Source organism: Neoarius graeffei, chromosome 3 (genome assembly GCF_027579695.1).
Source record: "Neoarius graeffei isolate fNeoGra1 chromosome 3, fNeoGra1.pri, whole genome shotgun sequence".
NCBI classification, from domain to species: domain Eukaryota; kingdom Metazoa; phylum Chordata; class Actinopteri; order Siluriformes; family Ariidae; genus Neoarius; species Neoarius graeffei.
Window position 1 is genome coordinate 55,091,552 of NC_083571.1, and position 27,875 is coordinate 55,119,426.

Consider the following 27,875-nt stretch of genomic DNA (forward strand, 5'->3'; position numbering starts at 1 on the left):
CATGCAGGTTAGGTTAACTGGTGACTCTAAATTGACCGTAGGTGTGAATGTGAGTGTGAATGGTTGTCTGTGTCTATGTGTCAGCCCTGTGATGACCTGGCGACTTGTCCAGGGTGTACCCCGCCTTTCGCCCGTAGTCAGCTGGGATAGGCTCCAGCTTGCCTGCAACCCTGTAGAAGGATAAAGCGGCTACAGATAATGAGATAAGATATATATATATATATATATATATATATATATATATATATATATATATATATATATATATATATAAATCACAACTCTGCTAAACTACATCCACAATACGGATTAAATTATTTCTTAATGTGGACACATTTCCCAGTGTCACTACTGATGAGCTGTTCTCCTTCAGTAGGTCTTACAGTTCAAATATTTCTGCCAGTCACACAGCACACGCCTGCAGATGAAAGAAGATATGAGGAACAAAGAAGAGCTCGACATGAAAGCAGTAACAGAACAGTAACTCTACATCCAGCCAGAAACCTGTTGAAATCTGCTTGTGATAGCACACATTTACAATGACAGCACTTGCACTAAAATTGCTGGAGGATGGGCAAATTGGTGGTTTGGACGAAGAGTTATTGATTAGCCTGGACCCAATCTGTCCTGAATGTCACCACTTTCAACTGCTTATAAAGAGTGTGTCAGATCGTGGCCCCTCTGATATCCAATATGACCTGAGTCACACAAACTTGACAAATAAACACACCAAAATCAATGACCAACACTATATAGAATAGCACACTATGCTGGGAGCATTTCTGTTGAAAGTGAATTTAATGTCCTTAAACCATGCATTTTTCCTTGTGCAAAACAACAATCATTATGTTGATTGACCATGTGTTTTCGAACCATAGCTGATCCAAAAAGTCATAAATTAATACAACCCCGATTCCAAAAAGTTGGGATAAAGTACAAATTGTAAATAAAAAGGGAATGCAATAATTTACAAATCTCAAAAACTGATATTGTATTCACAATAGAACATAGACAACATATCAAATGTCGAAAGTGAGACATTTTGAAATTTCATGCCAAATATTGGCTCATTTGAAATTTCATGACAGCAACACGTCTCAAAAAAGTTGGGACAGGGGCAATAAGAGGCTGGAAAAGTTAAAGGTACAAAAAAGGAACAGCTGGAGAACCAAATTGCAACTCATTAGGTCAATTGGCAATAGGTCATTAACATGACTGAGTATAAAAAGAGCATCTTGGAGTGGCAGCGGCTCTCAGAAGTAAAAATGGGAAGAGGATCATCAATCCCCCTAATTCTGCACCGACAAATAGTGGAGCAATATCAGAAAGGAGTTCGACAGTGTAAAATTGCAAAGAGTTTGAACATATCATCATCTACAGTGCCCTTAGACGGCACTGCATCACATACAGGCATGCTTCTGTATTGGAAATCACAAAATGGGCTCAGGAATATTTCCAGAGAACATTATCATCAAAAGATTCAGAGAATCTGGAAGAATCTCTGTGCATAAGGGTCAAGGCCGGAAAACCATACTGGGTGCCCGTGATCTTTGGGCCCTTAGACGGCACTGCATCACATACAGGCATGCTTCTGTATTGGAAATCACAAAATGGGCTCAGGAATATTTCCAGAGAACATTATCTGTGAACACAATTCACCGTGCCATCCGCCGTTGTCAGCTAAAACTCTATAGTTCAAAGAAGAAGCCGTATCTAAACATGATCGAGAAGCGCAGACGTCTTCTTTGGGCCAAGGCTCATTTAAAATGGACTGTGGCAAGGTGGAAAACTGTTCTGTGGTCAGACGAATCAAAATTTGAAGTTCTTTATGGAAATCAGGGACGCCATGTCATTTGGACTAAAGAGGAGAAGGACGACCCAAGTTGTTATCAGCGCTCAGTTCAGAAGCCTGCATCTCTGATGGTATGGGGTTGCATTAGTGCGTGTGGCATGGGCAGCTTACACATCTGGAAAGACACCAATGCTGAAAGGTATATCCAGGTTCTAGAGCAACATATGCTCCCATCCAGACGACGTCTCTTTCAGGGAAGACCTTGCATTTTCCAACGTGACAATGCCAAACCACATACTGCATCAATTACAGCATCATGGCTGCGTAGAAGAAGGGTCCGGGTACTGAACTGGCCAGCCTGCAGTCCAGATCTTTCACCCATAGAAAACATTTGGCGCATCATAAAACGGAAGATACGACAAAAAAGACCTAAGACAGTTGAGCAACTAGAATCCTACATTAGACAAGAATGGGTTAACATTCCTATCCCTAAACTTGAGCAACTTGTCTCCTCAGTCCCCAGACGTTTACAGACTGTTGTAAAGAGAAAAGGGGATGTCTCACAGTGGTAAACATGGCCTTGTCCCAACTTTTTTGAGATGTGTTGTTGTCATGAAATTTAAAATCACCTAATTTTTCTCTTTAAATGATACATTTTCTCAGTTTAAGCATTTGATATGTCATCTATGTTCTATTCTGAATAAAATATGGAATTTTGAAACTCCCACATCATTGCATTCCATTTTATTTACAATTTTTACTTTGTCCCAACTTTTTTGGAATCGGGGTTGTAGAAAATCAATGAGATCAGCTGATTTTCATGGAATCTGCCAAGGCTGATCCGGAAGATCCCAAAGGGGCGTGTGACATCACACGTGTAACAATTCATGTATCAATTTCTTTCATGTGCGCAGCAATGGTTAGACCAGTCTCCGTATGGAATCACATTTTGAAGAGAATTCTGATAGTGATTGGGATTCTTATATGTCGGACGAAGAGGCAGATGATTATCAAGGACATTCCAGAGTAAATGGTTATCTTTTTAAGCCCCCAAGACAAGAAACAGATGCCAGTTCACTCAGTTCACGACAGTCCCACTCACTGCAGATAGCGCACCACCAGCCAGAGAGAATTGGAAACACAGATTGGTTTGTGGATTTTTATTCTAAGCTGGCCACTGCAAAATATAGGGAAAATATTTGCATGTACCTCAATAAATGCAGAAATATAATCTTTAAAACATATACTTATTCAGTGTAATTATTGAAAGAAAATATGCAGTGGGTGATAATAGCGGAGCTCCAGCAGAGCACCATACCTAAGAAAAAATGGTAAACCCATTGAGTCGATTTTTTGTGGTTTGTCCGTGTCCGTGTACATGTACCACCAGTCATACACACCGCCTAGTGGCCAGTCTTAGTAATGACCAGTCATACACACCACCTCATGGCCAGTGTTAGTAATTACCAGTCATACACACCGCCTCGGCGGCACGGTGGTGTAGTGGTTAGCGCTGTCGCCTCACAGCAAGAAGGTCCTGGGATCGAGCCCCGGGGCCGGCGAGGGCCTTTCTGTGTGGAGTTTGCATGTTCTCCCTGTGTCCGCGTGGGTTTCCTCTGGGTGCTCCGGTTTCCCCCACAGTCCAAAGACATGCAGGTTAGGTTAACTGGTGACTCTAAATTGACCGTAGGTGTGAATGTGAGTGTGAATGGTTGTCTGTGTCTATGTGTCAGCCCTGTGATGACCTGGCGACTTGTCCAGGGTGTACCCCGCCTTTCGCCCGTAGTCAGCTGGGATAGGCTCCAGCTTGCCTGCGACCTTGTAGAACAGGATAAGGCGGCTAGAGATAATGAGAGAATGCACACCCCCTAGTGGCCAGTGCTAGCCAGTAAAGAAATAAAACAAAAGAGACTAGCTATGATATAAGAAAATTCTACAACCCAGAAACAGATGGGAGCTCCGCTTTTAGCTAGTGCCTAAATCTATATATTAGGGGAATCAATTAACAGTCCAAATGTCAGATTAAATGTCATTTATTAAATCATTGGGTTTCTTTTTGCTCCAGTAATTCTCATGTCATTGTTCTGGTGGTAATGAACACTAGATGAATCAGATTTATTATTAGTAGGCCTAGTCATGTGTAGATCTATGTGCAGTAAACACAGTGGGTCTAGACTCTCGTGTCCCGACTGTCCGTGCAGGTCAGCAACTGCATGGTGTGCAACTGTGCATGTAATGATGTGCCAGTGTACATCAGTGTACATATATTTCACCAAGCTACATGTATTTGTAATACATGTGTATATAAGGTATATTTCAAGTGCCAGTGTAGTCATTGTCAGCAAGTCTGGATAGTTGGCACACTTCCTGGTTTCAAAAGGGGTTTTTTTCTCTTCTGGCCTGTCATCTGTTCCATCAAGAACATCTGTCCTTCAAAGCAGTTCTTGTCGAAATGCTGCTCACAAATTCCCACTTGAAGAATAAGAAACCTTTATTCGTCACATGCACACTTCAAGCACAGTGAAATTCATCCTCTGCATTTAACCCATCTGAAGCAGTGAACACATGCACACCCAGAGCAGTGGGCAGCCCAGAGCGCCCGGGGAGCAGTCAGGGGTTCGGTACCTTGCTCAAGGGCACCTCAGCCCAAGGTTGCCCCACGTCAACCTAACTGCATGTCTTTGGACTGTGGGGGAAACCGGAGCACCCGGAGGAAACCCACGCAGACACGGGGAGAACATGCAAACTCCACACAGAAAGGCCCTCGCCGGACGCTGGTTTCGAACCCGGAACCTTCTTGCTGTGAGGCGACCATGCTAACCACTACACCACCGTGCCACCATTGATTCTTGATTCTTCTCTGGTGGTGACACAAAATCTGCCCACTTCGTTTGCACAAATTTCACCCACTGTCACTTTGGATTAGTATCATTTCTCTGAAATTCATGAACCGAATATCCTGTTGTATATGAATTTGAACATCCAAACACAACACAGTGCTTTCCCATTGTTATTTATGTAAGATTCCATCAACAATATCCAATTTCAGTGAGTAAAAAGGCATGGAGTCAGATGAACCAAAATGACCCAGATAACCGGGATTCCACGTGTGACATAATTCAAGATGAACCCTGGGGCAAGGCTGCCTTTTTTAGGGATTTGGACGCTGCAATTTTTCGATAGTTTTGTGCTTGATAATAAAATAACAAAAAATTAATATTATTTTCCCCCGTTTATTAATTCATTTTGGTCATTACTAATGATATACTGTATATATTCATTTTAAAGCATTGCAATGAGACATTACATTCACTTTAATGGGTTTGCAAAATTGTACAGTATGTATTTTCATTTGACAGGAAGCATGCTGCTAAGTTGTATTAAAACAAATGAAAAGGCAGCAATGAATATAATGTATTCTGAAAAATTAATGCCATATTAAATATTCTAATGGGATCGAAATCATAGCATAAATATTACAACAGTAAGATGGAAAGCAGCAATAATGACAATGATAAAAACAGCCATATCTTTATATAGAAAAATGTGTAATATTATTAGGTTTTACAACTAGATAAAAATAATTTCTCAAAATCAGATTTATGAAAAACATTCCGTTAAAATAAATAAATATTGTACTTTTTTAACATATTCAATTTGTCTGCCTCATCTTTTCCAATGGTGTGGAGTCCACAGCCATTCAACACAAACATTTGTCTTTCAGCCTGAAAAACCCAGGAACAGACAATGTCCAGGTAATTTAAAAATGAATAATAAAGAAGACAAATGCATTATATGATACTGTATATGAATAAGAAAATGCCAAGTCTTGAAATAAACACCTAATAAGAGTCTAATATATTGCCAACATACTATATTGCTACATTAATAATCCTCGTTATTATTAGTACATCAATCACTGCAAATTACTGCAAATCCTCCACACTACTCTTCCTCTCTTGGCTGTACTAAGTACAACATGAGAAAGCAGTTTCTGATCTGTAAAAGATTTGATGAACATATACTCCTGTGATATGATGTTTTTTTCAGCAGTAAGGTCAAATCTGCCAACACACTTTTGTTCAACACATTTTAGGCCTTTTTTCACTCTGAAGCATGAATGGTCTGCCACAAGTGTATCAAATCATCATGAACACATCGCTCTTTCGAAGAGGTCACCTCAATCACTGTTGGGCCCTTGGGCCAGTAACCCTATTGGCTCAACCTATCCACATCAACCACAAATAGCAGTGGGAAAAAGATGTAAAAAGAAAAAGATGATGGATTACCAATCAAAGACAAGGAGTAATATTTGGCTAAACTGCTGCATTCTGATGGTGTAACTGGTGGAACTGAAGAAGATCCTTATGGCTCGGCATCCTGTCAGTGGCTAAATGATCAGTGGTCTAGCCCACAATGACCAGTTATATACAGTATAAATATCTGAAGGCATACTAACTATATATACAGTATGTATATATATTAGGGTGCCACTGAGTCTAATGGCCCAAAATTTTTTTCAATGTGTTCCAGGTCCCACCCTCTCATTTTGTTCCTTTTATGAAGCATAGTAATTACTCCAAGTTTCATACAAATATATGCATATTTTTTGGTAGCTCAATGGGTTGAAATGTTTTCATAGAGTAACTATTCAGTAGCTGTTGCATGCGTGTATTAACACTCTTATTCAACACGTTTGTGATAAAGGTCTACCTAAAAGCCTGGTTCACATGCACATGTGCATCATCTGCTCCGCAGAATGATTTGCAGCTGCTGCGTGAGCTGGAGAGCTACAAGAAACAACATGAAGCTGTTGCTAAAGCTGCAATAAAATCATTCTCTGGACACTTGTGGTACTTAAGTGAAATCCTGGTCGGTTTAGCATTCTTTGACTCTGCAGTGTCAGCTGAGGTGAAGTCAGCCATGGTGAAAGCCCTTGACAAGAAAACAACATATCATCCTTGACGCATTGCCTTCAACCCCACAGTACCTCAGAAGCAGTTGTTTGACTTTGTATCACAACACACCAAGCAGCTTTTCACAGCCTTTAACATACCACAGAAATTCCTCACGAACAGTCCAGATACATGGAGCAGTGACAATGATTACATTGTTGGCCAACAGAAAGTGAGAAGTCTGAAAGTCATCAACGATGCAGTTGAGCGAGGGGTGGCCTTGATTCAGGCATTCAATGGAGTCCTGACCAGTCAAGAAGAACAAAAACAGTTCTTGTTGCAAGTCGTGGAGAAACACCGCCATGACTTTCCAAACAGTAACAAATCCACCTTGACTGCACTCACTGCAGCTGCTGTTGACAACTAAATTGCAGACAACTAATTTACATTGTGACATTTTGGTCACTGTTTGTGTTAATCTGTTTGTGTTCAAAAATCATTTGTTGACTTTGGAAGTAACTGCTAGTAACTGTTTGATTTTCATGATTTCTGCAGTATTCTGTTTTTTTATGTTAAATGTAACATTATATGATTATATCAGAATTTTTTGGAAAATTACACATATTGTATAACTTTGGAACTGTTGAGCTACCAGTAAATATTATTATAATACATCCACACTTTGTCACATTTTTTCTTTTCACATTATGAACACATTTAGGGGGTGGGACAATGAAAATTAGAAACTTCATTTTTGAGTGGCACCCTAATATATATATATATATATATATATATATATGACTTGTCCAGGGTGTACCCCGCCTCTCGCCCGTAGTCAGCTGGGATAGGCTCCAGCTTGCCTGCGACCCTGTAGAACAGGATAAAGCGGCTACAGATAATGAGATGAGATTTTATATATATATATATATATATATATATATATATATATATATATATATATATATATATATTCAGGGTGCAATTTGTCAAAAAACCAGAAGGGGGGATGTTTTGTTTTTTTTTTTAATCATGAAACGTCACAAAATTAAGGTAACAATAGGCTAACAGCTCAATAACATCCGATGATATCAAGTGAATAACACTAAATGAAAACAAACACTAAACCAGAGATAGTAAATTCATCTTCCTATCTCTCTGACTAAATACACGAACACTAACACAACAAAGTTCGCATTGCTTGTCGCGTTGCTGTAGTGTTGCCACCTGTCCCGGTTTTTCCTGATTGTCCCGGATTTTCATGGTCTGTCCCGGAAAAAAAAAAAAAAAAATCCGGGACACTGAATGTCCCGGTTTTTTGTACATGATGGGCAAAATGTGTATTTCAACTTGCGAGCCAGCTGAGAACCAGTTTGTTTTTCCATAGCTCGCCCGTGCTAAGCGCCACTAAGCGGAGCCACGTCATCACGTCGCTGAATACGTCATTACGTCGCTGTATACGTCACTTACGTCGCTGTATACGTCAGTTACGGCACTACGTTTACATAAACCTTGGCGCGAATATCAAAGCAAAAACACGGAAGAAGCAGCAGTAACAATAATAATAATAATAATAATAATGGATGACTTCGCGTTTGTACAGCTGCTGCTTCTCGGCGCTTAAAAATGGCGATCTTTCATGGTCTTGTTATTGTTGTTGGTCTTAACAACGCCCCCCCGCTGACGTAAGCGGTTCTTTCCTCTGGCCCAGCAGAGAGTTGGTGCAGCCTGGAACCGGCTTGGACTGATAAAAGAAACAGACTCTCTGTTGCAGTGGTGAAGGCTGAGCTGCAAGTCAGGCTAAACTTTCAGTTGTCCTGTACTGAGTTCAAGACATTCATTGAAAATCAGCCAGGACTCATAGCAGCAGCAAAGAAAAACACCAAATATAAATGGAAGATTAGGTAAGGTTTTGGTGAATTAAATGAAATAGTGTAGTGTAGTAACATACTCCTGTATGTACTGTATGTGCCAAGTTATATCAGTTACATGTCCTCCTATGTATTTGTTTAGCCAAGAGCAGCAGAGGCACAGGCAAGCACAAGCAAAGCACACACCACACTCTAAGCAATCAGGTAAGCTGTTTGACACTACACCTTACACTGTTACATTCAGGTATTCTTAGATACAATGAAAAATTAGATTATTTTTATTCCACATAAGCAAACAAACAGAACTTAATTATGTATTTCCCTTTTACCTGTGCCCACTACTGCCCCCAGGTGTCCACAACCAAAAACTGTTGGAAATAAACCAAAATACTGAAGACCTAGCCTAGTAAACTAGACCCACCCGCCTAGCGGCCAAAAATATTTTTGCTTAGCGAGTGGGTCTAGCCTCGCACCATGTAAACAAAAACACTCCGGGAATCAAATCGTGCCCGCCAATCACAACGCAAGGTTTTTGTTTGGATTCTTTGGGCGGGCTTTTGCAGGAGTGACGACAAAGCTGCGCGACGCTGGAGAAAGCGCAGCAGGAAAGATGGCTACGGCTAGTGAACAGCACGCGTTTGACTCCGCTTTGGAATCAGTTTTAGAAGAATTAGACTTGGAGTTTTCGTTGAAACATGAGCAGGAAGAGGCTCTCCGCTCATTCCTTTTCAAGAAGGACGTTTTGGCTGTTTTGCCGACCGGCTATGGCAAAAGTCTGATCTACCAGCTGGCTCCGCTCGTAGCCAAAAGGATGGGGCTAGTTTGTGCAGTACGAAGAATTAATAAACAGCTTTGAAACATTACTTTTTGATTGTTTCTTATTTTCCCGTTATTTTTAATTTAAGGGAAATTATTTCACCAAACACCACTAAATAAAAACTCTCAAAAACAGTTTAAGCAAACCCTTGAAAAACACTTGGGGGAAAAAAATGAGTGTATGTTATGTATGTGGTACAGACTCCAAACTTGTGGTCATTATCTCCAAACTTCTTAATATCTAGAACATGTTTATTAATTAATACGCATTTTGAAAAATTATTTATTTCAAGGTCTCCCCCACTGCTTTCTGTCGCTCTGACTACGTCACAGTCACTGTTGCGCTGATTGGTCAGAGTGTTGGCCTATACGCACAGAGACAGTTTGAAAGACAACGGTTTGTTCCTCCTACCCGCTTCGGAAATGTCTACGGATCGAGGCCAGACTAAATATTCACATTTAGTCTGGCTTGCCAGGCTAATGAAGACCTGCTATATTATGTAAAGCAATTAACTAAACAAATAACTAGCAAAAGCGTCATTTTTACTAATTAGAGCAATACAGTTTCAGCGTAGAAGGGCGATTTTTGTCTTGGGTTAGATGTGTGAAGGGCGCCGTTGCTTACAAGCAAAAAGGTCGATTGGATGATCGAAATGTCCAGGATTTTTGTCAGACACAGGTGGCAACCCTACGTTGCTGTGATGTTTCTCTCCCTCCGGATTAAATGGACAGTGACTCGAAAATCACTAAAATACATGAATACTAAATGAACAGTTTGCTCTGATGGCGCAGTTCACATTGTGCGCAGCTTTCCGATTTAAACTGTTTTTATCTCATCCTTATACTTCCTGTTTCATGGACTGTAACGGATTTGCTTATTTAGTAATTTTAATACAGAATTTACTTTGAAATTATAATCATACACTCCAACGTCCCCCCTAAAAAAAAAAAAATCGGCCGTGAAAAAGGTGGCATCCACCAAAAGGCGCGCTGTTTGCATCCCTGCATAGAACGCAAAGATATTGTTATTATCTACAATGTATCTATTTGCTGGGGACGTTCGTGAACATCAAAACTTTGGGTCATTTTGAAAGTGAGTGCAATGTAGACCATAGAAAACTGTGTCACAACATGCCTGTCATGTCAACTTTTTTTTTTTGGTTTGTTTGTTTTATTGACGGGGTTGTCCCTGAGGATTTTTTTTCAGCAGAGATAAAAACCAGAGGGGGGGATGATCCCCCCCCATCCTCCGCAGCAAATCGCACCCAGTATATATATATATATATATATATATATATATATATATATATATATATATATATATATATATGAGTGATTCCACGCTTATGGGTACTGAAATGGGGACATGAACTTATTTTTAAAAATTCACCTAAAACCATTTCTTTTTTACCATCAGGTCACAAAACATGCAATCTTTAATGAATGATATGTTAAAAGATAACTTTAATTTTCTGAGATGTAATAAAAACATATTTATATGCCAAAGTCAGAACGTAACAGAAGTGTTGTGGACATATATATTCTCAATTTTAACAATGTAGAATTACTTTTTGAAACATAGGAAGGTGATGTTTTAGCAAATATAAGTAATAAACATGTGTGGTAGAATAAACATACACATTCTTTCAATAAGATTAACATGGTATAGAGCTAGATTGTAATTAATTTGTAACAGACGCAAGATGGACAATCATAACAGAAGTGATGTAACAGACATCATTTTGGAACTCATAGGCTTGACTTTGGCATATAAATATGTTTTTATTACATCTCAGAAAATTAAAGTTATCTTTTAACATATCATTCATTAAAGATTACATGTTTTGTGACCTGATGGTAAAAAAAAGAAATGTTTTTAGGTGAATAAGTTCATGTCTCCATTTCAGTACCCATAAGCGTGGAATCACTCATATATATATATATATATATATATATATATATATATATATATATATATATATATATATATATATATATATATAACTGAAGGCATACAAGTCTTTTGATGCTTGCAGCTTTATGGTTACAAGACATAATGTTTACCATTACAACATTGAGGACAAAATTGAACAATGTTTCTGGTCCCACTTTTAAAATAAAACTACCCTCATAAAAGCTTTATTAATGGTTTATAATTAGGTTATTAATTAGCTTGTAAACACTTTATAAATAATTAATAAACAATTATAAACAAGTTACAACATTTTTCATACATCCATGCAGGCTCACTATTTGGCAAGCTCAAATTACTGCTGCACATTTTACCGATCTAGTCTATTAAATCTCCGATCTTGCTAGTTGCTTAGCTTACTTTATCTTGTCCCTTTATTAGTCAGCATGTTAAACTGTCAGCTTCATCAGATATTTGTTAACATGCTACAACCATTTAACTACCAAAAGTATCATGGCTGGTTGGCGGGTTCCTTTCTTATTAGGTGAATTTGATATCTTGACAAGTTAGTACCATTTATACCTGCTGAAAGGGTGCCTTTTCATGATATTTAAAACATAGCACCATTTATTAATGAGTTACTAACATTCACACTTCAACTGTAAACTATTTGTTTGCTGTTAGCTAGCCGTTGAACTCTGAGCAAAGCTAGTTAGTGTGAGGACTGTTACATCAATGTGGCGCCTTGAAAGATGGCACAGCCAGTGAATACCAGTCAGGTATCACAGGGAAAAGACCAATCACAGATATCACTGCTGGGGCTATGTCATGTTTCATTGGGTCCTGCCTTGAAAGATGGCAGAGCCAATGAAAATGAGTGTGTAGCCATGCTCCCATGTGTAGCCTTGCCTCATCCCCATTCTCCAGGCAGCCACTTAGTGTACTTGTTAAAAGATATATAGAGCGGCAGCTACAATTATTGACAGTCCATAATTATCGACACCTTTTCAGATTTACCAATAAAAGACAATTTTACAAAGGTGAGTTTCAGTTACAACAGTTATTATTAGTTAATTAATTAACCAGAAGACCCAGCTTGCCCATATTTTCTTGTCATCTGATGACACAGCTTGTCATCTGAGATGGAATTTTTTTTAGCATGATCAGCAATTTGAGAAAAAGCCAGATGTTATCATCGCAGGTAAGCATGGTGGAAAGATCATGGATTAATCAATAATCAAAGAAACAAAGTAGGTTTCGACAAGATCATCATGAAATATCGGTGAATTTGATCAGTAAAAACATCTGATCAAATTCACTGATATTTCATATATATCTGATGAAATATCGGTGAATTTGATCAGATGTTTTTACTGATCAAATTCACCGATATTTCATGATCTCCTTGTCGAAACCTACTTTGTGTCTAACTCTTTCATTTGACAGTCACCATTTTGCATCTAAACACACAATTGAGAAGTCATGTGAGGTGTTGATTATAGTGATCACTTTCACCAGTGTCCACCATTATCAACACCCTGTGGAATTAAGGGACATTTACAAGCATTATGGATTGATCTTTGTGTAACATTGTTGAAGTAGATGAAGTACTTTTAAAAAAAAATGCTGTGTTACAATTTTTTTTTTCTGATTCATAACAGAATGGAATGTTTAAAAAGTATTTGGAATCCTATTGCAAAAAATAGAATTAGACTAGAATTAAATTCCTGGCATATACAAAATTACGTGCTTGAAATATTCAGATATTTCTATTCCATTAAGATTTTTTTTTTGCGGTTTGTTGTAAATATCTTCCGCATATTACAATATCAGTAGAAATTTTATATTTTGTTTCGAGGAATGATATGCGACCTTTGACCTGGATTGTCATGTGGTTACAATGTCGATTGCCTGTTGACATTTATTGTTAAACTACAAAACTAGAAATTAATACAAGCAACAATGAATGATTAACAAAACGTGATCTACAAAAATATTCAGAAAGTGGATCGAAAGTGGACCAAAAATATTTTCTGACAGGTTAAACATTATCAGTTCATTTGTTTACAAACATTAGAATGACTTCCTCATTTACTTTAGCACCGACAACAATATATTTATATAAAATATATTTTGTACTAAATATAAGTCGATGTAAAACAAATTTTAAATAAAAACTATGTTTTGTTAACTTAATACCACATATTTTTTTTTTATAAATAATCATCTGGATGTTGATAATTGTGGAACGGTGTCAATAACTGTGGACAAAGGTGTCAATAATTGTGGCGCGGTGTCACATGATCTGATACACGAAGTAAACCGAAATCAAATTATTTTTTTTCCACTGGAAGTTTGAGTAATTATTCATGCACAATTTACATACTGAAAGCCTTTTCTACTTTTGCAACGGCCAAAAGATCGTTTAGGTGTCGATAATTGTAGCTGCTGATATATATATATATATATATATATATATATATATATATATATATATATATATATATATAGTGGTGCTTGAAAGTTAGTGAACCCTTTAGAGTTTTCTATATTTCTGCATAAATACAGGTATGCGTCGACTTACCACTGCGTTTGGTTACGACTGACCGGTCGTAAACCGATCTGGTCGTAAGTCAGCCTATGTTAAATGAACGTAAGTATATTGTGATGTGTAATGATATTGTAATCATCTTAAAGTCTTATTTTATCAACATTTTCTTATTTACCTTATTACCTTGGCTCATTATTTGGTTTAAGTCAAACACTGCATACTACAGTACAATTCGTTTAATATGTGCAAAAGAAAAAATACGAAATACAGGTGTGAAAAATAGAAAACATTTTAGTTTGAAACATTCCAAAATACAAATGTAAAACATAGCAAAATACAAAACTTAGTGACGGCTGTCATCACTGGTGCTTGGCTGTGGGTCGTCTACGTCATCATAAGCTGTTGCAGCACTCAGGCTGGCAGGAGGATTTGCTAATTTCATAAACATGGTAAGCCTCGTCTGAATTATTTGTTTCTTTTTCTCCTCATAAATTTCACGATATGGACGAAGCGCTTCATGTACTATCCGTTCAATCCTTGCAAATCGTTCTATGTTTGGGTCCATTGCTTCAAAATGTGCAAGGAGTTAATTCAGTTGAGAGAAACCTTCTGATAATCCCTTAGTGGTGAACATCCTTTGTGGCTCCTCCTTTTCTTCTTCTTCTTTCTCTGCTTCTCTTCTTTCTTCTTCTGCCACTCTTTCTTCTTCCAATTCGATCAGCTCTTCATTTGTAAGTTCTCCAGATTCTTGGTCTAGCAACTCCTCGACATCTTCCATTTCACAGTCCAAGGAAAGGTTTTTTGCCAGATTCACTATTTTATCCCGAATCACATCAAGTTCTTTTTCACTATCAAATCCAGCAAAATTATTCACATAACGCTTCACACAATTTTTCCATATGCCATTCATACACTTCTCACACAGCAAAATCCACATACCCAAATTAACACTGTCAGATTTAATTTCAACACTTTTAAAGTGTCTATATGGGTCCACCCCATGAGTGTTAATTTAACTCTTTTTGCAGTGTTGGTACCTTAACAGTAATTTGGTGTCATTTTTCACTCTTTTTGGAGTTAAAAGTTAACACTTATTAACAACATCCAGTGTTAGTTTTTCTCAACACTGATATGTAGTGTTAGACATTAACTCTCTCAGAGGATCATTTGTTGACTATAAAAGTGTGTAGCATTTCTTATGTATGGGCGGAGCACAGAAGACGGCAGGACAGAGCTCAGGTTGACAATCCGCTTTATTTGCACTTTTCAGTCACAAACACTCTCACACACACGCACACACATCAGCCGTCTGGTTTGGGAGAGCTCCCCTGCTCTCTGCTCTCCCTCTTTATATAGGGCGCGGTCACTGGGAAGACACACAAACAGGTTAATTGCTCTCAGGTGTAGTGATTCTGCCACTTACCTTCCCTGACTCCGCCCTCCTGTCACAGACCGGCACTTGACCATGCCCCCACTGCCACATACCCCCACCACCCGACTCAGGCCGGGCGGCCATCCGGCCTGCAGCCGACTCCCCCCCGACGGGAGAGGAAGTCTGCCACGACCATCTGCGCCCCCAGCCTGTGGACCACCTTGAAATTAAAGGGTTGGAGTGCCAGATACCAACGGGTGATCCGCGCGTTGGCATCCTTCATGTGGTGGAGCCACTGGAGGGATGCGTGGTCCGAACAGAGGGTGAAAGGGCACCCCAGCAGGTAGTACCAGAGGGCGAGGACCGCCCACTTGATAGCCAGACACTCTTTCTCTATGGTGCTGTAGCGCCCCTCACGCACCGACAGCTTCCTGCTGATGTACAGGACGGGGCGGTCCTCCCCCTCCACCTCCTGGGACAAAACCGCCCCCAGCCCTCTGTCCGACACATCAGTCTGCAACATAAAGGGGAGAGAAAAGTCAGGGGAGTGTAAAAGTGGCCCCCCACACAGTGCAGCCTTTACCTCAGAAAAAGCCCGCTGGCATTGTTCCATCCACTGGACCGGATCTGGTGCCCCCTTTTTAGTGAGATCAGTCAGCGGGCTGGTGACGTCCGAATAATTAGGTATAAACCTACAGTAATAGCCAGCCAGCCCCAGAAACTGTCTCACCCCCTTTTTGGTCTTGGGCCTCGGGCAGGCCACAATTGCTGCCGTCTTATTAATTTGGGGACGCACCTGCCCGTTGCCCAAGTGGAAGCCCAGATACCGTACTTCCACCCGCCCAATCGCACACTTCTTTGGGTTGGCTGTGAGCCCCGCTCGCCTTAGCGACCTAAGGACGGCCCTCAGATGTTCGAGGTGCTGCTGCCAGTCATTACTATAGATGATGATGTCATCTAGATAAGCGGCCGCATAAGTGGCGTGAGGGCGGAGGACTCTGTCCATCAGCCGCTGAAATGTAGCAGGCACCCCAAACAGCCCAAACGGAAGGGTGACGAATTGGTGTAAACCAAACGGTGTGGAAAAGGCCATTTTTTCTCGGGATAGTGGAGTCAAGGGGATCTGCCAATATCCCTTCGTCAAATCCAGCATCGAATAAAAGCGAGCAGTGCCGACTCGATCGAGCAGCTCATCAATACGAGGCATTGGGTACGCGTCGAATTTAGACACCGTGTTGACTTTTCTGTAGTCCACACAGAACCGGACCGACCCGTCGGCCTTGGGTACCAAGACCGCCAGGCTGCTCCAGTCACTGTGGGACTCCTCGACGATGCCCATTTCAAGCATGGTCTCAAGTTCTTCCTGAACCACTTTTTTTTGTGTTCGGGTAGTCTGTAAGGGCGGCTACGCACTACCACCCCCGGGGGCGTCTCTATGTGGTGATCTATGAGGTTAGTGCGACCGGGCAGAGGTGAGAACACATCCGAAAACTCGGTCTGCAACTGGGCGACCTCCGTGAGCTGGGTCAGGGAGAGGTGGTCTCCACAGGGGAGCGGAGGGGTACGTGATGTCAATGCCCCTTTTTGAACCTCCGGCCCCAGCTCCGCCTTCTCCGGAACCACCGACACCAACGCCACGGGGACCTCCTCCTTCCAGAGTTTAAGGAGATTGAGGTGGTAAATTTGTAGCGCCCCACCCCTGTCCGTTCGCCTCACCTCGTAGTCGACGTCCCCAACTCGCCGTGTGACCTCAAAGGGACCTTGCCACTTGGTGATCAATTTGGAGCTCAAAGTGGGCAACAGTACGAGTACTTTATCTCCCTGGGTGAACTCCCTAAGGCGCGTACCCTTGTTGTACAGGCGGGCTTGCCGTTCCAGGGCCTGCCGCAAATTCTCCTGGGTTAGGTGGGTGAGCATGTGGAGTTTTGCACGCAGGTCCATAACGTATTGAATTTTGTTCTTGCTTTGTGAAGGTCCCTCCTCCCAATTTTCTAGCAGCATGTCTAGAATGCCGCGTGGCTTATGCCCATATAATAATTCAAATGAGGAGAACCCCGTGGAGGCCTAGGGGACCTCTCACACTGAGAACAACAAGGGCTCGAGCCACTTATCCCGATTACGTGCGTCCTCACTTACGAATTTTTTAATGATATTTTTGAGGGTGCGGTTGAACCGTTCCACTAAACCATCCATTTGTGGGTGATACACACTGGTGTGGATTGGCTTAATCCCCAATAACCCATACAGTTCGCACAGTGTCCGTGACATAAATGTAGTGCCTTGATCAGTCAGAATCTCTTTCGGGATTCCGACTTGGGAGATGACGCGGAAGAGTGCCTCCGCAATACTGTGTGCTGAGATATTGCGCAGAGGCACTGCTTCCGGGTATCGCGTTGCATAGTCCACCAGAACTAATATAAAGCGGTACCCTCATGCTGACCGATCTAATGGCCCGACGAGATCCATCCCAATTCTCTCAAACGGGGTCTCGATCAGTGGAAGAGGGCGCAAAGGCGCTTTTGGAATGGCCGCTGGATTTACTAACTGGCATTCGCGGCATGCCGTACACCACCTACGAACATCGCCATGAATCCCTGGCCAATAGAATCGGGCCATTATTCGGGCTAGTGTCTTGTCCTGCCCTAGGTGTCCAGCCATGGGATTAAAATGAGCCGCCTGGAATACCAATTCCCAGTGGCTCTTTGGAATTAAGAGCTGCGTGATTTGCTCTTTCGTCTGAGTGTCCTGCATCACTCGGTATAATCTATCCTTCATAATAGAGAAATAGGGGAAGGATGGGGTGGCGTTCGGCGGGAGCGTTTGACCATCGATTACTCTCACTTGGTCAAACGCATGTCACAGAGTCTCGTCTCACGACTGTTCTAACGGGAAATCCACGAGGGATTCCCCAAGAGAGAGAGGAGGAGCCTGGGGCTCCTCACTCTGACACGGAGATGATGTAGATGGCTCTGTGACAGCTGCTCCTGCCAAAGCGACACCGGAACCTCCCCCTGCTAAATGGCAGGACCCACTCTCTACTAAGCACGACAACAAACCCCGAAATCCCGGCCAATCAGTCCCCAAAATCAAAGAGTGGGTAAGGCGAGGATTAACCGCCGCCTTCACTATAAATTTTTCCCCTCGGAAAAAAATGTGGACTGACACCAAAGGGTAGCTGTGAACATCCCCGTGCACACACAACACCTTCACCCCCTGTGCTCCCCCCAATGCCTCGTTTTGAACCAGGCTTTGGTGAATTGAGGTCTGATTACAACCAGAATCCACCAACGCCTGATATGTATCCCCTTGGATACTCACCGGTATGCGATACGCTCTGGCCCGATAGAGGGCGGCTTCTGGCACGTCGGGGATCCGAACCACCATGCCCACCTCCATTGCCGTGCACTGCTGTTGGAGGTGGCCCGGTTCCCCGCAGCACTAGCACACCGGCCCGGGCTTCCTCTCCGCACCGGTGTTCTGGGGCTCACTCACCTGAGGGGGGGAGAGACAGACACAGAAGGGAGAAATGGGAGGGCACTGCGGGTGCAGCGGGCCGGCTGGGGTGGTGCCTGCCCCCGTCTCCGAGGTGGGGGAATGGGGTGAGGATGGGACACAGAAGGAGGGGGAGAAAGAGAGAGAGAAGAGGAGGGAAGAGAAGAGGCTGTCTGCTGTCCTGCCACCGGAACAGCCGCCAAATGGTCTTCCGCCAGCTCGATGGCCTGATCTAGCTAAGCCAGGCGGTGGCACTGGACCCACTCCGCGGTTCCTGTGGGCAAGCGCGTGATGAACTGCTCCAGCACCACCTGATCGATGATCTCCTCGGCGTCGCGGTTGTTGGCCCTCAGCCACCACCAGCAGGCGTCCCGGAGTTGCTGGCCAAACGCGAACGGGCGGCCGATTTCCTTCAAGCGCAGAGCGCGGAAGCGCTGGCGCTGTTGTTCGGGGGTGCGCCCCACGCGCTGGAGGATGGCCTGGCGAAGATCCGCGTAGGCCAGCCGGCGGTCGGCGGGGAGCTGTAGCGCGGCCAACTGCGCCTCCCCCGTTAGCAGGGGGAGGAGGCGCACCGCGGCTGATCCATCAGCCACCCCGAGGTCTCCGCGACTTGCTCAAAGAGTGTGATGAAAGCCTCGGGGTCATCCTGCGGGCCCGTCTTTGTCAGGGTGAAGGGGGACGGGCCCGCGATGGAAGCGTCGATTGTCCCTGCCGACGCGAGGAAGTGCCGGAACGCCTGTCGGTCCTCTTGCTTGGCCAACACCAGGGCCTCGAAGCGCTGCTCCTGCTCCTTACGGAGCATGACAAGCGCCTGGTGCTGGCTTTGCTGGGCCGTGGCGAGGGCGTGGACCAGGTTGGCGAATGGGGAAGACTCCATGGGGCGGTTCGGGTTTCTGTGCTCCAGGTCCCGGGTTTCGGCACCACTGTAGCAGTTCTTATGTATGGGCGGAGCACAGAAGACGGCAGGACAGAGCTCAGGTTGACAATCCGCTTTATTTGCACTTTTCAGTCGCAAACACTCTCACACACACGCACACACATCAGCCGTCTGGTTCGGGAGAGCTCCCCTGCTCTCTGCTCTCCCTCCTTATATAGGGCGTGGTCACTGGGAAGACACACAAACAGGTTAATTGCTCTCAGGTGTAGTGATTCTGCCACTTACCTTCCCTGACTCCGCCCTCCTGTCACAGACCGGCGCATGACCACGCCCCCACTGCCACAAAGTGTTAGCCCCATAACACTTAAAAGGTGTAAATACAGCTCTTCCTGGAAATGATTTTCAAATTAAAGTTTGCTGAAATAAAGGTGGACATATTGTGTTTTACAATTAAACATTTATTTTCAACATTTGCACCCCAAAAAAATGAAGTCACATTAAAAAATGTAACAATATGGAACAATATATGTCCTTTCACTCTCATTAGAATATTGCTTCTGAAATGGTCTAAAGTAAGTCAACTGGTCAACAAAAATCAAAGCATGTTCATTACTTTGTTCCTGTATACAGTATGCATGAAAGTGTTCGTCAAAATAAAGTGTATCAACAGTAGAGGCTATTATTAAAGCACGCTGTTCATGTAATATTATATTACAGATTTTGTTGAATACAGGTAGGCCATTGGATGTTCCAGTGCATACAAACAAATCAATCTGATTCTCAGTGCCATAATTTCTGACCCATCTTGCAGTTGAAACATTTGAAAATGGATCTAAATGTAATGTTTGACAGAGTAATTCTCCACATTCCAAGCTATCAATGCTTTTCATTTTCAAAGGACCAATCTGAAACCACTTAAAATGATAATTTTCATAGTAGAATGCCAGTTGAAGCTGGTGTTGCTTCACGAGAGATTTTGTCTCATCTCATCTCATTATCTCTAGCCGCTTTATCCTGTTCTACAGGGTCGCAGGCAAGCTGGAGCCTATCCCAGCTGACTACGGGTGAAAGGCGGGGTACACCCTGGACAAGTCGCCAGGTCATCACAGGGCTGACACATAGACACAGACAACCATTCACACTCACATTCACACCTACGGTCAATTTAGAGTCACCAGTTAACCTAACCTGCATGTCTTTGGACTGTGGGGGAAACCGGAGCACCCGGAGGAAACCCACGCAGACACAGGGAGAACATGCAAACTCCGCACAGAAAGGCCCTCGCCGGCCACGGGGCTCAAACCCGGACCTTCTTGCTGTGAGGTGACAGCGCTAACCACTACACCACCGTGCTGCCCCAAGAGATTTTGTAAGATTTTTAAAATTTTTAACAGACTTTTTTAAAAAATTGTGTTTCGCTTCAAATCTCATACACCACATATGTATAAGAGGGCCAATTTCTTTAATACACCGTGGATAATGTATCATTAAGTGGTGTTTGGGAATCAATTTCTTATCAGGGAACAATGTTTTGAACATGTTATGGTGGTCAAAAATCAAATGTTTTAGGTAGCATATCATGCCATCAGTAAGGACAGGGGAAAATACTATATCAACAATTTGGATCAAGAGGAGAACAAAGTTCCAGTGATTGTTGTTTCTTTCGACCACATCACCAAAGATAAGTGGGGTATTTCGGAGAATACACCATGACTGAATGGCATTTAAACCTAAGTGCTTGTTATCATAAATTTTTAAGACACTTGGTTTGTTTTTACATTCCAGATGACCATAATTAAAACTGTATATTCTGTCTAACAATGTGTTCACAGATATGTATCCATTTTTGATCAGGTACTGAAAAAATAGCTTCAACTCATACTGCACGATATCCTCTAACAAATCATGCATTATATCTACAGTGAAATTATCAGTGCTGTGAAAATACTGTAATGTATTCAATAAACAAGGTTTTTTAACACCATAAACAACAGGTAGAGAAGGATCTTCTCTTAATGCATTACAATGCTCAATATGAACCTCTTTGGAGTGTAGAATTAGTCCAGGGTCATCCTCAGTAAATACAGACTGAATGTCTTCCTTATTTGTTAGACAGAACCTACAGCAGTGTGCTGCACTGAAAGATTCAACAAAACCTAGCAAACCATTTAAAGCAAGATTATCTCCTGTGATCTGTATTACAGAGCCAAACAATGTTTCATCAATAAATGGAAGTTGAATTCCTGTTGTTTCTAAAATTTTCAAATCGTCAATTAGAGGCTTTAGTTTTTCTTCAAAACCATAGGTTTTTAAATCTTGTGTATAGAACAGAGTTGCAAGATGCACATTCATGAGTACAGAGTTCGCCTTAGGTGGGAGATTTTTTAGTGTAAAATAAACACAACCAAGTTTGTGGATCCCCTTCTTAGAACCCAAAGGGTTAGCTGTTTCAAAATCATCATAATACAGCAAAATCTGTAGAGCATGCCTCTGTTTTGAGAAAAGAGGATGGTTTTGATAATATAATCCATCATTAATGTCTTTGTATATCCCATTTTTACATTGTTTCTCTTGTAAGAAGCACTCTCTGATTTCACTGTTTTTCAAAATGGATTTCAATGTACCTAAAATAGGGACATACATGTACTTGTCTGTAACAGGAATTTGACTAAATGCACCTGTAGTTCTATCTCTGTGTATCCATTCTCACACCAAGGACAAACTCTTTAGGCTCAACTATTTCCCATGTTTCTTCAAAATATTTTTGCCTCTTCCTCTTTGTGTTAAATGTTGAAAAAGAATTACCTAATTGATTTAAACTGTGCTCTAATTTCTCATGAATTGCTGACTTTTTGGTTTCAGAAGAAAACGTTTGGAGAACTGCTTCTCGTACTTGACCTTGAACATCACTAATAACTTCCTCCATTGAACAAACTATTGTTTGGACAGTGCCTTGAGAAATACCAGATGCTTGTAAGTGTGCAACAATTGAACCGCACATTCTTTCAATTGAGTTCTGCGGCATAACAGGGGGAACCTGTAACATGGATGCAGCAGAGGTTGTTGGCTGATCACTAGAAAATCCAAACTCAAAATGCCTTTGTGTGGCCACTTCCTGGTTAGAACTGACTGGTTCATCTTTATGAACAGTGTTCAAGTGCTTTCTGAACCCATTGTACATACAAAAAGATGAAGGACATCCTTGCTCTCCACATTTCAAACGAAGGTTTTTAGCTGGATATAATCCATGCTGAAATTTTAAATGTAATCTAAAGGCTGTTAATCTAACTGTATTTTTAAGGGCTTTAGACACATAAATATATTTCATGTTCATCATTTGTGTCATTCAGAGAATCTAAAAGTTTAAGGCAGGGGTGTCCAAACTGATCCAGGGCCGTGTGGCTGCAGGTTTTCATTCCAGCCATGCAGCAGCACACCTGATTTGGCTTATTCAATCAACTAACACACCCACCCTTTAATCACGGGTGGGTGTGGCTGCAAGTATTTGACTGTGTGAAGACAGTTCAGTTGATTGAATGAGCCAAGTCAGGTGTGCTGCTGCATGGCTGGAATGAAAACCTGCAGCCACACGGCCCTTCATGGATCAGTTTGGACACCCCTGGTTTAAGGTGTCACAAAATAATACATAACTCTTAACAAAATGTATGTGAACAATGCAGAAAACAAATGCAGGTATATTACCTGTTCAATACCTCAACCTGCGTTGTTCAATATTAACATTAATATCAATATTACTTAAAACACAAACACTTTAGAGCTCAAATATTATCAACAATAAGCAAACTTTGAATGTACCTGAATCAAGAGACCACTGCAAGTTTCTGAAGATTAATTTTTTAACTTAATATCAAACTCTGCAGTCACACACACTTTTTTTTAAATGTGTTTTGTACAGTGAATATTTTACTATTTATCCATGTGACCATCTAAAAAGTCAATGTGCTGTATTGCCACTACAGGGGAAAAGCTAGTCATTACTGGGTGATTCAAGCCATCAAATTTCACTGTCATAACTGTTACTTCCGGAAGCCCGAAGCAGTCATGTATTCATACATTTTTATTCTTCATCTTTCTTGCGATAACGGATAATTTTCTCACGATTTGGGGATAATGAGACTTTGGCTTGCAACAGCAGTAAAATGATACAGGAGAGCCACTCGCTCACTCTCGCTTGACCACACACCTTACGGACTCTGCTCTATTCCCCAAAGGGAATACACTCTTGTTACACCGAGATCATAATTCATATGAGTTCTCGAGATGACGATATGTGACCCCTCACCGAATCCAGGGACACATGTCGGCCGAAACGAATCCGAGATAATCGCAAAAGAAGCATTTTTTTTCGAAATTTGTGATTTTTGTTTTTTTCCATCATGTGCAAGTTGAGATCTTGAAGAATGCAATCAGTATTTCAGATAATAGATTGTTTTGTTGGAAAAGCATACATTTTTTGTTGCAAATTGTCTCGTTTTTGTCAGGACTGTAGCCTGCTGGGGTGTGTGGGTAAATTACCATATGGGCCATTCACATGATGATTTAAGTCTTTTGGGTTTTTTTTTTCGCAAATCAGCTGTATGATACGGGCTGAGTGCGTGGCTACTTAAGCTGCATACAGGCGTGTAATTTCACTATGGAATGAGTTACTAAACAGAGCGCAGAGGAGCTGAAAGCGAAGCAAACAGACACACGGTATTTACATCGGAGATCACCATTTCTAGCAAAAAAAACCGCAACCTCGTTTTCCAGATTGAATGGAATACTTGAATGATCGGATGATGCACGGACCGTTCTAGGATTACATTCCATCGGAGGCATTGGTGTGTGCAAGGCACCGTTTCTCTTTCTGATGGGGTAAGTTTATTAATCTAAGGCTGTGTGATTATTTTTGCATGTAACGGAGAGTGTTGTGGTTTGGTTAAGCCTAGGTCACAACCGGACGTACGATTTTTTGGCCGTGTGATTTTTGGCGTTTCCCAAATCGCTGCGTTTTTTTTTTTGTTCATGGAGAAAGACGCGCGTTGGCCGTAAGTTTGTCTTGCAACCTGAAAAAAACGTAAGCGCCCGTAGAGTTTGTTTGACATGACAAAGAACCTCTGCAGCCGGTCTGCGGCTCGAAAATCAGCATGTCACACGCACGCTCTCGTGCGTTTCATGCGCGCTCTCCGTGTGTTTCTTGTGTTTTTTGCATGTAGACCGGCCGTAGGAGCACGTACGGCCGGTTGTGACCGAGGCTTTACATGAAACTAGTGTTGTGTTAGTTGTGTCATCATCGTGCTATCTTTCTTTCTTACAGTGTGAGTAATTTTTCAACCACAAAATGTTAAAGTATACTTTAGGACTTATTTTTGTACTTCATAATTGTGTTGGGCATACTTTGCCTGGAAGGAAAATTGACGTGGTGATCTTTGTTTACATGAAAGTAGTATCGTGCTAGCTAGTAGGGGGTAGAGCTTTCCTTAATATCATGCAAATGAGCAGCATTATGTGCCCGCCCTGCACCCAGAGTAGCTGAGATGGAAAACTTTGAGGGCGATTTTCTCCCTTTTCTGTTTTAAGAAGTATACACTTTCAAAAGGCCACACATTCTTCAAATATTGTCAGATCTCCACATGGAGGGCATCATTGGAAAGCTTAGAAACTGTACTTTCTGAATCTGTCAATAACCCCAGGCAGACATGTGTCCCTGGATTCTGTGATCTGCCACATATAAATAACTCAACATCTCGGAAAAAACAAAGTAAATTAATTTATCACAAGAAAGCAGATGAAATAGTAGTTACTGACAATTCTTGCCAGGATATTTCACCAAAACCGATCTAAATTTTGCCAAAAATTGTAAAAATTAGTTACTCATTGTTCACTCAGGTTTCAGGTTTGCTGTAGTTCCTCTGTAGCACGCTAGCTAACAACTCCTAAAAGAGCTAATGCATCATAAGTTATTTTGACCATCTTTAAAAAGACTGTTTTTGAAAGTCAATACTAGTCAAAAATTGAAAGAGAGACTAGCTAACTGCGTTAGTCTTAGGGTGTCTAAGGCCAAGTTTACATTAGACCGTATCTGTCTCGTTTTCTTCGCGGATGCACTGTCCGTTTACATTAAAACGCCTGGAAATGCCGGGAAACGGGAATCTGCCAGGGTCCACGTATTCAATCCAGATCGTGTCAGCTCCGGTGCTGTGTAAACATTGAGAATACGCGGATACGCAGATACACTGTGCTGAGCTCTAGCTGGCGTCGTCATTGGACAACGTCACTGTGACATCCACCTTCCTGATTCGCTGGCGTTGGTCATGTGACGCGACTGCTGAAAAACGGCGCGGACTTCCGCCTTGTATCACCTTTCATTAAAGAGTATAAAAGTATGAAAATACTGCAAATACTGATGCAAATACTGCCCATTGTGTAGTTATGATTGTCTTTAGGCTTGCCATCCTTCCACTTGCAAGTGGTAAGTGATATGCGCTGGGATCACACACACAGCGGCTCAGTCCCGAATCACTGCTTGTGCACTACACTCGCGCGCTCTGTGAGCTGCGCAGGGCCGGAGTGCGCACCCTCCAGAGGGCACTCGCTGTTCAGGGCGGAGTGATTTGGAGCGCAGGATGCCTGCGGAGCCGAGTGTATCTGTGTATTGGTGTTGCTGTGTGCACGCAAATTGTGTATTGGTGTTGCTGTGTGCACACTAATCGTTTTAAAAACGTTAATCTGATGATCCGCTGATACGGTCTAATGTAAACCCCACCTAATAAGAGTAGGGCGACATAAATTAAAAATACAGTGGCTTACCATTGCAAAACCACCAGGTATAAGAAGACCAATAAATATAAAACATAACATTAACTGATAATACTTAATTTACTTACCAAACTTTACTTACCAAACGCAGGTCATTAGCACGGGCCCTCATGCAGCAGTCGGTGAAGCGCGCATAGAGCTTCTGGCTTCAGCCAATCGATGTGTGTCTATGCAGTGGGCGGGGTGACATGAACAATTTAAATGTAAAGCCCAGGATCGGAGTTGAGAGTTAGAAGTTCAGAGTTAGTATTTATACAATTACACTGACAGGTTTGATTTAGTGATGCTTTGTTTTTACACCTGATTTTGACACCAACTACTTATCAACTGAAGTCATATATAATGGATTTAACTCTATCAGAGTAAAATTAACTCTATTTTTGCTCAAAATTTCACTAACACCCAAAATGTAACGCTTCTGAATTTGCTGTGCAGTCACAGCATCCCAGGCTGTAGCAATATTCTTGATACACTGAAGAATATTATATTGTTTCTAAAAGTCACAAAGTGATGCTTCTGGGTCGGCATCTATAGCAGCCATGACTTGGCTGAAGGTGGTTCGGAGATAGTTTGCCTTGAAGGTAGCAATTGAACCTTGATCCATAGGTTGAATCAATGGAGTTGTATTCGGGGGCAAAAAAAAAAAAACACTTTCACATCGGGATGGAGATCGGCTAAGTGAGGTGGATGTCCAGGTGCGTTATCCAGGAGCAGTAAAATCTTGAAAGGAATTCGCATCTCCAAACAATATTCACGCACTTGAGGAATAAAACAATTCATAAACCAGTCTTCAAACAGTGCCTGCATCATGCATGCTTTATGGTTAGAATGAAAGTAGACTGGCAAAGTGTGCTTGTTTACATTCCTGAAGGCCCATGGGTTTTGCAAGTGATAAATTAAGAAAGGCTTCAGCTTGAACCCCGTGATATTCCCACCAAGCAGTAGAGTTAGCCTGTCCTTAAAGGATTTAAATCCCGGCATGCTTTTGGCTTCCTTGTGGATGTAAGTGCAAGCTGGTATCCGTTTCCAAAACAATCCAGTTTCATCCACATTGAAAATCTGCTCACCAAAATAACCCTCATCCATAATTATTTCATCAAGACTTTTGGTAAACTTACGAGCTCCTTCTTCACCTGCACTCGCTGCTTCTCCAGTCACGTCAACATTATGCAGTTCAAATCTTTTCTTGATCCTCTTGAACCAACCAGTACTTGCAACAAATTCTTGACTGTAGTCTTCTCCAGCGCGTTCCTTCAAAGTCTGAAATAGACTTCTAGCCTTTGTCTATATGGTAAAAAGGCTTAAGGGTGTCTGTTTTATAATTTGATCTTCCATCCAAATGTGCAACAATTTCTCCATTTCATGGATGGGTCCGGTACGTTGCTTCGTAATCACGGTTGATCGCATGGGTGCAGAACCTTTCACAGCCTCACAAATTCTTTCTTTGTCCTTCAAAATTGTTGATACAGTAGAGTGGGATA